Genomic DNA, 16073 nt, shown 5'->3' with positions numbered 1-16073 from the left:
AAAACTTGGAGTCAACAACAGTATTTTCAAAACAAATAATACACTGAGTTAAAGCAAGGGCAGTTGTGGTTCATCTGAATCATACGGCTCCAGATTTCAAATCTAAGCTAAGGAAACAGAGGTTGTGACATCCTGCAGCTGGGACAAGTCGTGTTCATAAGGCAATGCTAAATCAAGACCGCTTGGCCAGTTCGGGCAGTTGCTTGTGTGGAAGTGAAAGATCCCATGAGAGCATTAAAAAAAAAAGAAAGGTTTTGGTGTCCAAGCCAAACCCCCCTTCCTTTACTTCATGCTACCAGGGACTGTTTCTTCAGAGCAAAGGACCGTGGAAGGTTCCTGCCAAGTAATTGCTACTGATTTATGCACATACAATCACAGGGAACAGGAATTAAACACTTTGCAAAATACACAGGCGAGTAAATTACCAAAGGTCTTCCCATGCTACGCAAATGCCAAGTGCCTGAGGTTGGTTTTCAGAAGGATCATTTTGGTGATTTGATTCACCATAAGGCCACACAAAGGCTCAGATCAGCAGAAGGGAAGATCAGTGTTGGGGAGAAGCAGCTGGAGCTTCACCAAGGCAGTGGTGCCTATGCTGCTAGGAGGGGCACACAGACATAAAAGTTTTCATCCAGTTGGGAATCTCAGGAAAGAAAAAAGGATTGGGTCTGGAAATGTTATTTTCCAGGCTCCCATTTAGCAGTATTCAGCCCTGGAAGTAAGGCCAGGATGGATGGAGCTCTGAGCAACCTGGTCTAGTGTGTCCATGGCAGGGGGATTGGAACCAGATGATCTTTAAGGTCCCTTTGAACCCAGGCCATTCTGTGTGATTTTAAGATCTATTTATTGATACAATAAATACTGATAAAATACCTGAGAGCTGGCATTTTCAGTTACAGGAGATGGAAAAAGTCTTTTTCCAAACTTCTGTGAGATAGCACTGGTGGCTGAAATAGCAGGACCATTCACTGCTGCCCTGAATACCAGAAAAAAAGGTGCCTGTAGCTTTTCCTTTTTTTTTTTTTTTTTAAAGTAGGGAGGAAGCATGAAATGGTAGTACTAGTCCGAGACTTTCACGACACTATCTGGACGCCAGTGTCATGCTGTGTAAACATGTGAATCCATTAGACAATTGTTGGAAGCAGTGAATTCTAAATTTGATCTAGTGATAGGACTCATGCTGTTTGGCAAAAAAAAAATACGAGGTTGCGAAACCGCACAAGGAAAACGTTTCAGACTTGCGAAAAAAAAAAAATGAGAGAGAAAAGCACAGAGTGAACAATGATGTGTTGGATGGCCTGCAGATCCCAGCCTCTGGAGAGTCCTGACAGAAAAAAAGGCCTGAGCTCTTGGCTCCCGAACTGTTAAGTAACTTTATAAAAGTACTCCAACCTGAAAGGATAAAAACATTTTCATAGAGAAAAATTCATATTCACGTGCAGAATATGAAAGATTTTCCATGCTAAATGACAATCTGCACTAATGATTTATATCTTCCACATTTCTTGTGCACGCTCCTGCCCGAACTGAAGCCGGAGCTCCACGTTATTCCCAGCGATGCTGGCTGGGGAAGGGAGTGGTGGTTAACTGCCTTCCTTTGGTTTGTGCTGGCAAAGCAACCCTTTTGCTTTGTAGTACTTAATGGTCTAAAACACACGTTGAAATTAACTCCTTCATTAGCTACACAGCTGCTACTCCTTATCGCTTCCATTTTTCTTAATTATAGCACTGCAACATTTTATGTGATTCAGAATTCTATGTGATTAATACAATAGATGAATTACATTTGTTAGAATATAAAACACAGGCCTCATGAATAAAATTATAATTACATATGACCTTTGAAATCATACCCCATTCTTTCAGCTATCTAGAAATACTATGCTCATTCTGTCCATGCCACAACTTCATTTCAAACTGATTAACCAGCATTTTATTCCACTCAAGCTGCCTACATTAAAACAAAAACCAGTGAGTTCAGCTCCCAGCAAAACTGCAAACCCACTTTAAGGCTGTCACTAAAGAACTTGTTATTCACCTCCACAGTCTTATAGATGTCTATAGCTCAGCATTTCCATTATGATTCATGTTGTGATTTAATCAATCCTGAAACACTGTTTACTACATAAAAGAAATTGTACTTCAACAACAAGGATCAGAAAGCAAGAAAATCAATCCAGAAGGGCTACTGAGTCACTGAGGAGGAAGGCAACAAGATACATGTTATCCTTGGGAAGCTGGAGTAGGTCAGCAGTAGCAAAGCTTCTCTTTGGTGCCTGCTGGGTGACCACTGGGGTGACCACAGAACGTTTCCCCTGCCCAGCCCTAAGAGCTCCATGAGCACACAACAGTGGCCCTTGGAATGCAGATCTCAGCAATGCACCATGCCAGGCATATAAATAAACTCGTGCAACTCTGCCAGCAGAATTCAATAATTCACATGTTTAATTCTAATCATATCCATACACACATGGAGATGAGTCCACAGGACACAACTAAAGCACTGAAGGGCTGCATTACTCAGGGGAAGCCACCTCCTACAGCCTGTCCTTCCATGGCTGGAGCTCCCAGAGCTCCAGCTGTATTACAGCTGTTCCACAGGTGGGACTTCAGCAGTGAGAGGTACCAGCCAGGAAAAGCTCTCCCCAACCATTTTCTGCTCTAAAGCACGGACCAGCTGTCTCACTACATCCCTGAACACGACTTAAATTTGTATGAAAGTATAAACAGAAGAGCTGCTCTTTTCTTTCTCTGCATGGATTTCTGGCACATTTATTTTTGTTCCTGAGAAGAGAGGACAGCCAGAGACTGTCACCAAACAGCCACTACCACTTTTAAGACCACTAGAGTTGGTGTTTGGCGATTTCCACCTGTGTGACACACCACAAATACACATTAGCCATGGAAATCCCTTTCTCTCAAGATCAAGACATAATAATAGTAGCAGTTTGTCCTTCTATTTACTATTCTCCATCAAAATATGAAACTAAAATTGCAAGGGAAATACTGGTTGCACTGGTTGTTTTTCTTGGGTCCTTAAATGCCAACCACAAGATGCGAAACAGAGGGCAGAGGGAGGCCAAGCAGAGCAGGGGAGTTCTGCCTGAAACACGTGGTGATAACAACCATAACCGGTGCTAGTGGAAAAGGGGAAGGAAAAATGTGCATCAGAATGATCTCAGATCTTTAACAGACCAGTGTTGCACCTCTCGATAAAACTTTAATATAAAAGGAATGAAGTGGCACAGGCAGTTATCTTCAACCATTTTTTCCCAGAAGAAGTATTCTACTTACCTCAAAATTCAGTCATAAATTGAACTTCTTAATCTTTTTTTTTTTTTAGGGGAAAACTCATCTACTCTTAAGGATTGTCTTTCTCTCCAAATATTACTGTTCAAACATTAACCTAAAACCTCTTTAATGCCTTATGTGTGTATATATATATTTTTTTCTACTGCAGTGCATAGGGAAATCAGTGCTTTAGTTACCTTTCTTCTCCTTTAGATAAGTTACATGTCCATACTGAAACACTGGTTACAAATTTTGAGTGGACAGATATATTATACTTGTAATTTAATAAAATAATAAAATATACTTCTCTATATTTTTTCCCCACAGTGTGCAAAGGAGCAGACACATATTAGTAACCAAAGTGAATTACTGTGGTGCCAAAACCACCACTTTTTACTGTAACAAACCAAACTGACATTTATTGTAGTATCATATTACATGAAAAATATTTCTTATCAGGACTGTTACATGTCAATTTTTAACCCACCAAGTGTGATATTTTCAATGAGGAGAAGGAAGTTATGGTTCTATTTTTAGATCAATCTACAGCTTTTATTCAAGATCCTTAATTCACCTCACAAGTGTAAATAAAACCATCAACCCCACTGTGAGATGTTACAACATCAAACATCATGAACAATTAATTACGTTACAGATTTTCTAATCACTGGATGAAAACACTGCATACTTTAAATGCTACACAGAGCACGGTACAGGGAGATACAAGGCAAAAAAATGAAAGTGAGCTATATTTATCAGAGCTGATTAAATTTTCATTTCTTTCAACCACCTACAAATAACTGTCTCACCTTTTATTTTTTTCTTTTCTCCTTCCAGTGGCTCCATCTCAGACTGACATTCTGCTGGGCTGCACCTCATGTAAGTAAAGCTGTAGCAATACAGCTACATAAATAATATTATTTATTTAACCAAGGTACAACTGTGAAAATATTTACCATAATTGGGACTTCTAGACCTTCTATTTACTCCTTTAAAAAGGTGTACTGGATTACCAAGTCCTCACTGAAGACTTAACTAAGACAAGTCTCAGATTGTCCTCAAAGATCACAAACCAGCCACCTAAGCAGTCTCATACAAAGGTACATCCAATTCACTACATCTTTCTAAGTCTGTGAAATCTGGGCTCCATGGAAGTGTCCCATGATCTTGAGGCACTCCAGGGCTCCTTGCCAGGCAGGGAAACCTCTGCAGAAACAGACTGGAGGAATATCAGAAGGTTTAATTTGCATTACTTCTGCAAACTGCTTCCCAATCCACGTGAAGAAGGAATGGAGGCTGTAAAGCTCTCCCCACCAGGAGAGCATCATGACACTTAAACCTGTCTGAAAGCCCACAGGAATGACTTTCATATGTTGACAAGGGCTGATGAAGGAGAAGGAGGAAGGCAAAGCCAACTCCTTGTTGGCCAGCCTGGGAAGGGGCACCTTTAAGAAAGCCAAACAGATTAAAAGGAGAGACACAAAACTTGGTCTCCTCTAAGTGGCCAATTCCATTCATCTGAGCCCTGATGGTGCAAACACCACCAATGCTCTGAGGGTGTATTTGCACACAGCCTGAAGAACGTGCTCGGGTGCAAGGGGTGGCACCTGCTCAGTGTGGGGGAGCAGGGAACTTGTTTGCCCCACTCTAGTTAATGAGCAAGGGATGAGAAGCCAGGAATTATTTAATGTTAATACCAGCTCTGCCAGTGCCAAGTGCTGTTCTGTTGCTCTCAGCAAGTCTCCTCATCTTTTTCATGTTCTCCTATGTACAGTGAACATAACATTTTGGTGCCAAGTGTCCCTCTCCCCAGTGTTTAATTCCCAATTTAACATTCTAGTTAATGCACATAAATGCACGGCCTCCCTTTTACTTTGATAAAGTACAGTCAGCATCAACAGGTAACACTTTTATAAAACTTCTTTCCAACTATTGTGAAACAGGAGCTGACTGTTTATGGAGTACTTATTTTTTATGTCAGTTTACCACAGGGCCTCTTTAGCCACAGGCTTACAACCAGAGGCCCCAAGGCATTTTTTTGGGAGTGGAAACTTTTTGAGTACAGTTCTTAACAAATTTCCAGCCTGCAGTATGTTTTTCATTAGACTACATGGTGTTATAATAAATGATGCACTTCCTCTTTCATTTTATGATTATTTTTTTTTTAAAAAACATGCAACAATTTTTCTGTGTCTGTTTTTTATTACTTTCAATATACTCAACCACACTAATCTTAGAGACTATGTATAAAACCAGAAAGGATATACTGAGTAAGATATCAGCTACAGCAAGACAAGTTTTTAGTTTAAATTCCTCACTGAAGGCCGATCACAAAGCCATTACATGTATGCAGCTCCATCCTTTTAGGGGCCATTGTTAAAAAGATAAAAGGTCTGTTACCCCAAAACCTAGAGCTGGCACAGGAAAGAATCCTCCAAAGTATTCACCCCCAAGACATTCAACTAAAAAAGTCTGATCCCATTGGCCAGATACTTAGGGTGAAGCATCATGACCTTTTGATTGTCACATTGGATTCTTTGTATCATGGTATAAACTGGTACCAGAAAATACAAATGTACTTACAAACAACAGGTGACAGTGACCCAGACAATATACCAAACATTTCAAAACTAGCAATATAAACAAACCTTAGTAAAAGGGGAAAAGAAAGTTTCTAAAAATCTAAACAAAGCAAAAACCAGACACCTAACATTTCAGAATTTAAGTCTCCATCCTAAAGTAAAACTACCCATATCAAAATCAACCCAGAATTCTTTGTGCCGTCCTGTCTTACCCAAAACGAGCTTGGTGAGCTCTGCAGGAGGTCAAAAGTAAATCAAAAGCAAATGCCTTTAACATTGTATTCTCAAAAGATCAGCTCTGAAATGTTTTCAAGGAATGTTCATCTCCTTTCCGGGCACAAACTCAACACATAACATAACACAGACAGTGCAGTGGTTCAAGGTAGAAAAGATGAGCAGGTCAAAAGGGTTACTCACTTCTCAGCTCACTGCATGTACTAGGGATTCCCTCACATCCCTCTGTCCCACCCCACTGGCTTGGTACATGTGCCACCTTCCCATCCACAGCCATGCCAGGCCCTCCTGCATTATCCATGTCTCCTTTCCAATTTACTCCTCTCCACTTATGACCATGGAGCTTTCTGTCTCCAGCTTGCCCCAACATCCTTCCTGCTGCATGTCCTCTTCATACTCAATTACTATAAACCTTAATTCTCTCTCTCCCTATCAGCTTCCTTCCTGTTACAAATTAAGGACTGTGTTCATCGTTCCCTAATGCAGTTTGAGTCTCCCTGTCAGATGAGACCATGCTCATTTTGGAGGAGGAAAGATGAGAGATTTGAGAAAGAGAAAATGAACTATCATGAATGAACATTAACTAAACTAAGATCAGTCTTTAATTTTAAGACATCTTAGGGCAGCAAAATTCACATAGTTGGGAAAAATAGAGAAAATAAATCTCTTTCTATTGGGTCCATACATCTGGAAATACAAACAGTATTCCTTCTGCTGACCCTTTCAAGGAGGAACAATTCTCCACCACATGTCCCACTGTATATATTTGTCTATTTTAAATACATTTTTTTATAGAGTTGATACACTTTTTTTTAAGATAGCCTTCTTTTTGTATTTTCCCCCTCTATACATAATTTCTAATAAGAATGTATTCCCGGGGGCTGACAGCATCAGGAAAACTAGGCTATGCCAACAAGAGATTCCAGTCAAACATCATCATGTCTGGCATACTGTGTTTCATTTACAAATCTTTGATTTCTAAATGAATGGCAGTTCAAAGTGCACATGAAACACAGATACTTTCTGCTTATGTATGTAGAGATTGTTAGAGATTAAACCACTTTTAATTAAAGACCTAAGCAGGTGTCAGTTCGTGATACTCTTTGAATTTGGTTTAAGCAGATGGATGTTCCACGGTTACCCAGCAGAGCACTTTAAATACAAGCAGAATCAAAGAGATCTCCCCAAACAAAGCCGAGGAAAGCTACTTTGTAAGAGGGCTTGAAGTTTGCTACTACTCGTCTGTCATTTGTGGAACATCACATACTTAGCTGGGAAAAGCATTTTGAAACACTTTAAAAATAAACAACCCCCCTGCAAACAGCCCTATGAGACAGAACCCCAGGCCACACGAGACCTATTGATTTCAGTGGGGTTTTGTTCTGCCTCTCTATATGCATCTAACTACCCAAAATTAATTTGCAGTATCAAGGCCTAAACCAGGCAATTTAAAAGCATTCTGGACTCAAATAACTAGAGTTTAGACACAGAAATAGAATTATTTCTAAGTAATTTTTCTCTCTGTGCCATACTTCAGGGTGCAAGAAATATGAGGAGCACTCTGTCCCTCCATTACTCAAAGGTTCTTCATTTTCTTATTTTAAAGGAAATGCAAAGATTAATTTAAAGCCATCTGATGAAAAAACCTTAATATTTACCTTCATATTTTGTTGTAATATATACTGAATTCGAGTGATTTCAAAAGTTATCCTGCATGCTTCTCATTTCAAGATGTCAAATATTGGCTCTTATAAATTTCCATTACACATTGTCTGACAATATTTGCTGCTCTGGAGTACATGAACTGACTTTTAATTCATACAGAGGTAATGATAATAAAGTTTGTAGGAGTTGGGCATGGATAACATTTTAGAATTTCATACTTATTACAAGTCCCTCCTTTCCAGGTCTAATTTCACATAAAGTAAGTGTAAAAAATGGTTAGAACTGCCAGATGCATAAATTCTCTCGATCCTTTTTACCTGTTATATCATCAGCAGTAGCTACTCTCAGCCTGGTCTCCTAATCATCCTTTAAAATGTAATATCCCTGCAGTGGTGTTACAGCTGACACCTGAAGACAATGAAAGAGCACACACATAATCCCGGAATTTTATAACCAGTAAATCACAAACTGAAGTCCCACAGCCAAGACCAGGCCATTATGGAGCTGTGGGAAGGAAATAATGAGGGAGACAGAGACAGTGATCCACCAGCTGACGGTCAGCGCGCGGCGGGCAGAGGGTGGAGGCGGGAGGATGGAGGACGTGGATGGGGAGGCAAAGAGCACAACTGCCAGGACAAAGCCAGGGCTGGCATCTACAGCAGTAAAGCACCAGCCTGCATCCTGGGTGCTGGTTTATGGAAGCTACAACACGGCTGCAAAGGCAAAGTTTAAAGATGGCATAGGATGATTAACGTGAAAGCACAATTCTTGGTGCTCCAACTGATCCTAAAGGAAAGACTGAGCACTCTTGTAAAATCCAGGTTTCCATTTTCAGATACTTTTTTCTACTTCTTTAGTATTAACTACAGCAGTATTGGATACAGGGAAATCCAAAAAATAAAAAATGGTGGAAACCAAGATCTGTTTGACAGCTTCAGCAATAAGGGATAAATCTGGAGTAAATGCAAAGGCTCGAATCTCAAAATATCCACCAGTGCAACCAAGAGCTGCATCTGCCTCCTGAACTTTATCAGGCTGTCTGCAGACAGTGTAAGGAATCTCCCTCAGCCAGGAAGGAAAAAATCCTAAATTCAGGTGAGATTCTTTTGGCAGCTATGGTAGGCACAGGTTATGAAGTGGATCTTTATACAGCTGCTCCACCTCCAGCTTTATTTGCCAGGAGCTGGTTATGTAACTAACAAACACAAAAGAAAATAACCATTTCTGGCTTTGTGAGCCCTGGGCTGCCAGGAGGAACTGAGAGAATTCAAAAGCAGCTTCCCTTCTGTTGCTCTTTTGGGTGTTTCTCTTTGAAGTGGCACCCTGAGTGGCTGCTCATTCACCAGTTTTGTAGGTAGTCTTTAAAGCAATACTTTCCACCCTTCAAAAGCTTAAGTACAGAAACATACAATTAATTAAACCAATTTAGTGGTGTTATTATTTCAGCCTTTTATTTCTACTTGGTGTCAGACTCTCAGACGCAAGGACTCTTTTGTAGTAGGATTTCAGACACTGGAGAAAATGCTGAACTTTACAGACTGGTCTGATATGGTTCGTGCAACACATGAACAATCTAAGGAAACCATTTAGCTATTGCTTAAAGGAAAATTCTTTTAAAAATCTAGATATTAGATGCAACGTTATTTCCAGTGTTATTGTGCTGTATTTAACTGATGCTTTAACCCCTTGCTCTGAAATCCTTTATTCTAATCACTTTTGTTTTCCTCAAAAGAACATTTGGCCTAAAATTATATGGAATGATTGTCTGGTAACAGATAAATGGACCACTAACCTGCCAGATGGCTCTAATGCAACAAAAAATGCATCTATTGCTGCTTACAATAGGAGTGGCAAAACACCACATTACTGGTTTCCAAAAATTTTCCTGGCGTGAAATGTTTATAAACCATCCTCTTGCACTGCTGCCAAACACTTTCCAGGACAGTTTTAGTCCTTTACTAAAAAAAAAAGTGCCCACATTATTAAGAATTATTATGGAGAAAATATTTCAGTGAATCTGTCCTACTGTACTGGTTCTCTCTGTTGTTTATTTTCATTCTTTGGGCACAGGATTTTATAGCCATAATTATCTCATTTTCTCATAGTACAAGTAGTCCAGCTGAGGTCAACATTTTTATTGCATTCTTCCTCTGTTTTTTTTTCTTCCCTTTAACATTTGCTACTAAAAACAAATACAATAGATTTATGCTATCAAAATACCTCTTGGGGTAGAGATTTATTAATAAATCGTATTTTCATATGAGCACAGATCAAAAGTGTCAGTAGTAAAATGGACAGCTGGAGGAAATGGTGTTTTAACTCCATTTCGATTCTCCATATCCTTTAGAAGAAACAGTTCTACAAACATGCAACCTCATCTTTTTGCGCAAGAAGCTTCCCCAAAATCTGGAAGATTTCAAGAAGTAATGTTCAGTCAAGTGGACTCAGAAGCTGGTAGTGCTTCATGGTCAGTTGGCTGTGAAATCCTGCTCATTAGCCACAGTCTTGAGCAGGCAAACTCGCTGCTTTCCAACTTCTTTAAAGGGTTGAAAGGTGGGGAGACTGCACCCAAGCATTTATTAAGGAGAACAGGAATGCCCTGGACTTTCTTCCTCTTCTTATACATCTGTTTCCTCTCCTGTTTCTCCTATGCTGCCAAGTGAGCTGGAGTGCCTTCAGCCTGTCCTGTAGCCTTCCTAAAATATACCCACAGGGTTAAAGCCCTTCCTCCATCCCCACCACCTGAGGTCTGCAAAGGAAAGAGCTGCTGGTAACAGGAAAAGGTCAGGAGCTGTGTATTATATTCTGTATGTTTGGATTAGCCCACAATAGCTAAATAAACTGATTTGATGTCTAATGACATTTTCAAACAGTAGCTAATAAAATTATCCAAGGTATGCAGAGACAAAAGATGCACACAGACACAGCAGAAAATGTCTCTGATACATCCACACAGGCAATGACCTAATGGAATTTCAGCAGCTTGGCCATACAGATCAGGGTCAAATATAAAGGAGCCCAAGTTAACAAGCCTACTGACTAGAAAAGACACCAATATTCTTGCCTTGCTGATTAATATAACTTCTATTTGTATGCAACTATCTTTTTTTTCCAGTGTTTTTAGCAGAGAACTCTATTTTGAAACAGAATCATAGTCTTTTCAAAATAAATAAACAAAAGGCATGCTACTGACATGAACCACAAGCTCGGTAAAGCTTACTTTGGGAAAGCTCCTCTGAATTAGCTGGGTTAGCAGGTCCGAGGGATTTTCCCTAAAACCACATGAGGATCCCGAGTCACGTCAGCAGAGGAAGGAGCTGCAAGGGAGGAGGTTCCCACTCCTGTCAAGAGGGAGGGGGCACAAGGAGAGGAACATCGACCTGTCTCAGCAGCTTGAGTGCCCTGCAATGCCCCTGAGCTTTGTGGTGCCACCTGGACACCCAGCCCTCACCAGAAGGGAGGCTGTGCCAGGGCAGGTGCTGCAGCAAGTGCCAGCAGAGCTCCTTTGGAAGGGCCCTTAGGAGAGCTGGGTGAATTTCTCAAACCAGAGATGCTTGTTCTGCAGAATGAATGTATGATTAATGGGGTTGCAGCACTGGGACAATTGTGGTCGCCTTTTTAAAGTTTTCCATCAAAGTTCTTACAACCTGCAATATTGTAGCAGATGAAAAATGAAAGGGACTCAAAAGCTGTGCCCATTTAAAAGGCAGTTCCAAAGCAACTAATCTAAAATTTGCAAATAAGTCTTGCTTGCTTCAACTGATTTGCATATTCAATTTCATTTTTTTACATCTTTTCAGACTTGTTATGACTAAATATGAACTTGCTGAATATTCACACTAAAATAAACCAGAAATAAACAGTCCTGAATTAATTCCATTAATATTACACCTTGCTTTACACTTAAAACAACAGTACTAGAAAAAAAGAAGAAATGTCTGTGGGGACTGGCCTCATTCCATGTGAGGAAGTAGATTTTTGCCCACACCACAGTCTCTTTATCAGGTGCCACCAACTGTTTGTGTTCCTTTGAAGGTACCAGCTTAAGATAAAAGTATACCAAGAAATATTTCTGATAATCCTTAATATGAATAACTGCTCTTTATAGACACATTACACATGGGTATAAAGGGCTCAAACACACCCACTAATTCACTAATGTTGTATTGATGCTTCAACAAAACCACTTTAGCTCATAAAAATAATACTCTGGCAACCACAGTCCTAAATAACTACTTTCACTTTAACGCTGTGATTTGTTTGATCAACCTGAATCACTAACCCTGCCTTAATCCAAGTTACTGCTTAGAGCACTCCTAAAAGGTGAACTTCTGAAAGTCATTATACTGCCAAACAAAATTGAGCAGAACTTAATTTTTGTCATATTTAGCTTCTGTAAGTAAAAAATATTACTAGAATTGTCTATGAGTTCATATCAGATGTAGCAGTGTGTCAGGGTGACTTCATCACTACAGATCATTCTGTAAACAAAAACCTGCACTGCTCACATCTCACTTTCATATTAACGAAGTTACTTGTAATTATGAACTTTAAGGTTGTGCATTAACTTTGCAGAACCATCAGCAATGAGAACCGTGTTTGGGGGAAGATGGAGAGGGAACTGTTGTATTTAATTCAGTGCATTAATCAAGCCAATAGCAACAGCAGACTGCAACAAACTGAACAGGTGAAGAGACCCTCAAGGCTTCAGTGATCCCTGCTGCTTAGTGGTGGCAAAGAAAAAGTGCATTAGGTTCTGTGTGTGTGTCATGCTCATACCAGAGTCCTATTCTGCTGAATTTCTACCACATGCACAGCAAAAGTATCTGGCTTGTGTTTAAAGGTGTTTTGAGTTTGGGCTTATTTTCCTGACAGATCACAGAAGAGGCTCCACCTTCACTGAGGCTGGCGCTTGCTGACTTTGCAGTGAGGCAGAGTTAAAAAACAAGTCACTAAAGTAAACCTCAAACAAGTCTGTTTGCCATTTCCCCCAGTTCCCTCGCAGCTGCCTGGCCAGGACCCAGTCTCAGCACAAAGCCACATCCATGGGTCTGTCCACAGGTTCTTCATTCATTTTAGGGTTAATCTCCTTTTCAGTTGATAGGTAAAAGCATATATTAAACTTTACTGCTTTGGGAAGAAAGGAAAACACAAGAAATACCTGGGCAAGTTCTACAAGTATGGATATTGTTAAAAGTTGGACCTTTACGGTCAAAGCACAACGGTCTCCTCTGCCCCACAACTACCCCAGGTTTCTACAGATGATCAACTACCACTTGTCACTACAAGCAATAGTTACACAGCATAATTGTGTTGGGGATTATGTATCTCTACACTCAAACAAACCTCAGGAAAGCCTGCTAGACAAACCCAACCAGGATAATGGAAAAAGTATTAGGTGGTGGGCACTGCAAACTGAAACAAGTGATGGACTGGTGGGGCCTATAAGAACAAGCAGTTACCTCTATAAAACCCAGAGAGCAGCAGACTTGAAGGAGCCACATTATTACCTTCTGCTCTCCCTGGAGACAGAAGGAGTGCTATTCCATCTCCTAGTCCCTGCATTCTTCTCCTGCAAAAAGCCCATACGCTAAAGTTTATGAGGTCTGAATTTCAAAAGGAAAGCACACCTCACCTTCAACTCCATACCCAACTGTCACTGGCATTTTATCAAATGTAAATCAACACAGTTTGGGGTTTTTTCCTCTGTGTTTCAAAATACAAACCATACATAACAGCTTATCCAAACGAGTGATAAGTATGAAATACTATAAACCATAAAAAAAAAAAAAAGGAAAAAGCATAATCCTGGGCTACCCCCCATTGTCTTCTCAAAGAAATGTTACTTCTGAGATTAAAGAGGTACTTGTTTATTTAATAATTTGACCAGTCTCCAACAATAGAGAATCTAATGGAAAATACTAACTTGGGACTTACAAACAGAGCCTCTGTGTTATAGAGGTTGTAAATAGAGACTTGGGGGGGCTTTAACTTTAATATGAACAATAGAAGCATAGCCAAAAGGAACAAAAAAAATAACTGAACTAAGCAAATACTTAATCATAAATACTGACACTCAAAAAGTTCTCAGGTGGCTTAGAGTCGGTCTTACAGTCCTATGGTACTTAACCTCTAAGATACCGTAAGAATAAAAATATGCAACTAATGGTATAAAATAAGAAAATACATTTATATTACATACATTTAAAAAAACACACATACTAACATGAATGACAAATTCTTCTTTCATTTTATGGGTCAACTCCTTTTTGGTCGATAAGTAAAATCATATATTAAACTTTACTGCTTTGAGGAGGAAGGAAAACACATAAATTAATTTTACATTACAGTTTAAAAAGGCAAATTATTTAAGGACTATTTGTATTCAAGCTAAGTAGAGAGAATCATGATATTACACACTTTCTATTCAAATGGAAAGAATTTACATTTACCTACCATCTCATTAAACTAAGAAGATAGAGCAGTAGCATTTTCCTTACATGTTTTTTTCTTCCCCAATTAAAATGTTCTTTCTGAATGCTTAAAAGAATTCTGAGGTTTACAGTAAAGTACTTTTTAAAGCACACATTGGCTCTTTTTCAGCCTAATGCTGGTTACTGTCTAAACTCTCCAGAGGCCAAGTGGATGTTACAGGCCTTTGCTAAACAGCGTTGTGCTTCAGAGGTGGGAAGGGATATGACTCCTGGCAAACACAGCTGTGATGAGTAGCTCTAAAGAAAATCAGAAATTACTAACAGAATATTTTTGCCATCTTGGCTTGTTTTGCTCTGGGTCTGTTACCCTGTTAACACGCACAGCTTTGCAGAACAGCTACTCCCGTGGTAAAAAGCTCTTGCTCCACCAAAGCCCCCCCTGGTTTGATGTTTGTCTCCCGTTGGGTAACGACACCAAAAGGCTGAACCCTTCCCCGAACCGCAGCTCGTCCTTTCGCTTCGCCCTTTCAAAAAAAAAAAAAAAAACAACAAAAAGACCTCTGCAAACCCCTTTCACAACCAGGGACAGGGGGCACAGGGCTGTCCCTATGGCAGGATCAGGCCCTTGTTTTCGCGTGCGGCCGAGGCTTAAGGGATTATGTGCGGGATGTGCGGGGCGGTCACATGTGTCAGAGCCCGGTGCCACCGCCGAGGGCAGCGCCGCTTCCCCAGCTCTGCCCTTGTTCACTCCTGCCAGAGAAATGAGAGACTGGAGTTTCTGCTGAGCTCTCCTGGGAAAGGGTCCGACTTGAGGGACCAAAATGTTTCTGCCGGCCGTCAAGGGACAGCAAGGCAGAGCCTACCAGGTGAGGTTTTTAGCACTTCTCCTTTTAGATTTCATTTTTTTTTTAAAGAGCCTAGAAACACTTTGCACTAATGCATATAAACCTCTGATCAATGAATGAATAGTGCCATCGTTAGAAAACAGTGTTTGGGTTTTAGGTAACAGTTCTTTAGGGAAAACATTATTGTTTGAATTTGTCATGCTCCCACTTTTATCTGGTTGGCTAAAAGAAAGGTTCAGTAGCTTTTCTTATGCATATCAATTTTCATGCACATTAGGCTGGATTTCTCACTTACTGTTTAGGTAATGACTATGTGCTTTTACGGTTTTTATTAATCACTCTGAATATACAAGATCTAAATGTTCTTGTATATTAAATCTAGAAGCTGTACTAGAGCAGAAGTATAGCAGAGGAATTGATCAAAAGTTAATCCAGTTAGCCTTTAATAGAGAAAAAAGTTCTCAATGAAAGTGAGATCTTTGTGAATCTTTTATTTGTAGCATAGTAATAAACACACAGCAAACTATACTGTGAAATACTACTGCAAAGCAGATAAAAAGACACATCAGTAACTAATTAACTAATTATTCACAATTAAATTGCATTTTCATTTATATTATAAGAGAAGGTAAGCCAAAGGCAAACTACAAAGCACCAAAAATTTCCTAACTGCTTTCAGCAGAAGCTTTGAATAAGCAGAACAACTGCTGGCCTTCTGAGCCTCCCTAAGCATTTTTAACTACACTAATCACCGTGATATTTGCAAATCTGTTTTCTACTGTATGTAGCAGAACACCTACTTTCCCTTAGGGCTCTGTCAGCTGAACTTTATGTTGTTCTAATACAAATGCTAAAGCAGCACAAAAGGCAGCACCCTATTTGTCATGCGGGCATCACATCCTTCACGTGTCTGATTGGCCCCATCACTTCAGCCCGAGCAGAATTCCATGGATTTCTACAGAAGCTGGACTGATTCTGAAATGATGCAAAAAAGTTAATCAAGTGTCTGGACAAAGTGATTC

At 39.9% G+C, this 16073-nt stretch overlaps 1 protein-coding gene across 1 annotated transcript in view; it reads left to right on the top strand.

Annotated features, from left to right (window-relative positions):
* GPR146 (G protein-coupled receptor 146) overlaps positions 1-16073 on the top strand; it is a 50451-nt gene that overhangs the window by 18384 nt on the left and 15994 nt on the right. The window contains exon 2 of the mRNA XM_027726156.2: positions 4129-4170. The gene's annotated coding sequence lies outside the window, so the exon portion shown is untranslated. The remainder of the gene's footprint in view (positions 1-4128; positions 4171-16073) is intronic.

The sequence above is a fragment of the Pipra filicauda genome, unplaced genomic scaffold, assembly GCF_003945595.2.
Source record: "Pipra filicauda isolate LSUMZ 115617 unplaced genomic scaffold, ASM394559v2 scaffold129_size2064235_pilon, whole genome shotgun sequence".
Classification (NCBI taxonomy): domain Eukaryota; kingdom Metazoa; phylum Chordata; class Aves; order Passeriformes; family Pipridae; genus Pipra; species Pipra filicauda.
This window is presented reverse-complemented; position numbering and strand designations above follow the sequence as displayed.